Raw genomic sequence first — 3513 nt, forward strand, 5'->3', positions numbered from 1 at the left:
ATAATAATAAAATAATAATAATAATAATAATAATAATAATAATAATAATAATAATAATAATAATAATAATAATAATAATAATAATAATAATAATATAATAATAATAATAATAATAATAATAATAATAATAATAATAATATAATAATAATAATAATAATAATAATAATAATAATAATAATAATAATAATAATAATAATAATAATAATAATAATAATATTAATAATAATAATAATAATAATAATAATAATAATAATAATAATAATAATAATAATAATAATAATAATAATAATAATAATAATAATAATAATAATAATAATAATAATAATAATAATAATAATAATAATAATAATAATAATAATAATAATAGTAATAATAATAATAATAATAATAATAATAATAATAATAATAATAATAATAATAATAATAATAATAATAATAATAATAATAATAATAATAATAATAATAATAATAATAATAATAATAATAATAATAATAATAATAATAATAATAATAATAATAATAATAATAATAATAATAATAATAATAATAATAATAATAATAATAATAATAATAATATAATAATAATAATAATAATAATAATAATAATAATAATAATAATAATAATAATAATAATAATAATAATAATAATAATAATAATAATAATAATAATAATAATAATAATAATAATAATAATAATAATAATAATAATAATAATAATAATAATAATAATAATAATAATAATAATAATAATAATAATAATAATAATAATAATAATAATAATAATAATAATAATAATAATAATAATAATAATAATAATAATAATAATAATAATAATAATAATAATAATAATAATAATAATAATAATAATAATAATAATAATAATAAATAATAATAATAATAATAATAATAATAATAATAATAATAATAATAATAATAATAATAATAATAATATAATAATAATAATAATAATAATAATAATAATAATAATAATAATAATAATAATAATAATAATAATAATAATAATAATAATAATAATAATAATAATAATAATAATAATAATAATAATAATAATAATAATAATAATAATAATAATAATAATAATAATAATAATAATAATAATAATAATAATAATAATAATAATAATAATAATAAAATAATAATAATAATCATAATAATAATAATAATAATAATAATAATAATAATAATAATAATAATAATAATAATAATAATAATAATAATAATAATAATAATAATAATATAATAATAATAATAATAATAATAATAATAATAATAATAATAATAATAATAATAATAATAATAATAATAATAATAATAATAATAATAATAATAATAATAATAATAATAATAATAATAATAATAATAATAATAATAATAATAATAATAATAATAATAATAATAATAATAATAATAATAATAATAATAATAATAATAATAATAATAATAATAATAATAATAATAATAATAATAATAATAATAATAATAATAATAATAATAATAATAATAATAATAATAATAATAATAATAATAATAATAATAATAATAATAATAATAATAATAATAATAATAATAATAATAATAATAATAATAATAATAATAATAATAATAATAATAATAATAATAATAATAATAATAATAATAATAATAATAATAATAATAATAATAATAATAATAATAATAATAATAATAATAATAATAATAATAATAATAATAATAATAATAATAATAATAATAATAATAATAATAATAATAATAATAATAATAATAATAATAATAATAATAATAATAATAATAATAATAATAATAATAATAATAATAATAATAATAATAATAATAATAATAATAATAATAATAATAATAATAATAATAATAATAATAATAATAATAATAATATAATAATAATAATAAATAATAATAATAATAATAATAATAATAATAATAATAATAATAATAATAATAATAATAATAATAATAATAATAATAATAATAATAATAATAATAATAATAATAATAATAATAATAATAATAATAATAATAATAATAATAATAATAATAATAATAATAATAATAATAATAATAATAATAATAATAATAATAATAATAATAATAATAATAATAATAATAATAATAATAATAATAATAATAATAATAATAATAATAATAATAATAATAATAATAATAATAATAATAATAATAATAATAATAATAATAATAATAATAATAATAATAATAATAATAATAATAATAATAATAATAATAATAATAATAATAATAATAATAATAATAATAATAATAATAATAATAATAATAATAATAATAATAATAATAATAATAATAATAATAATAATAATAATAATAATAATAATAATAATAATAATAATAATAATAATAATAATAATAATAATAATAATAATAATAATAATAATAATAATAATAATAATAATAATAATAATAATAATAATAATAATAATAATAATAATAATAATATAATAATAATAATAATAATAATAATAATAATAATAATAATAATAATAATAATAATAATAATAATAATAATAATAATAATAATAATAATAATAATAATAATAATAATAATAATAATAATAATAATAATAGTAATAATAATAATAATAATAATAATAATAATAATAATAATAATAATAATAATAATAATAATAATAATAATAATAATAATAATAATAATAATAATAATAATAATAATAATAATAATAATAATAATAATAATAATAATAATAATAATAATAATAATAATAATAATAATAATAATAATAATAATAATAATAATAATATAATAATAATAATAATAATAATAATAATAATAATAATAATAATAATAATAATAATAATAATAATAATAATAATAATAATAATAATAATAATAATAATAATAATAATAATAATAATAATAATAATAATAATAATAATAATAATAATAATAATAATAATAATAATAATAATAATAATAATAATAATAATAATAATAATAATAATAATAATAATAATAATAATAATAATAATAATAATAATAATAATAATAATAATAATAATAATAATAATAATAATAATAATAATAATAATAATAATAATAATAATAATAATAATAATAATAATAATAATAATAATAATAATAATAATAATAATAATAATAATAATAATAATAATAATAATAATAATAATAATAATAATAATAATAATAATAATAATAATAATAATAATAATAATAATAATAATAATAATAATAATAATAATAATAATAATAATAATAATAATAATAATAATAATAATAATAATAATAATAATAATAATAATAATAATAATAATAATAATAATAATAATAATAATAATAATAATAATAATAATAATAATAATAATAATAATAATAATAATAATAATAATAATAATAATAATAATAATAATAATAATAATAATAATAATAATAATAATAATAATAATAATAATAATAATAATAATAAT

Source organism: Haematobia irritans, unplaced genomic scaffold (genome assembly GCF_050003625.1).
Source record: "Haematobia irritans isolate KBUSLIRL unplaced genomic scaffold, ASM5000362v1 scaffold_21, whole genome shotgun sequence".
Lineage (NCBI taxonomy): Eukaryota > Metazoa > Arthropoda > Insecta > Diptera > Muscidae > Haematobia > Haematobia irritans.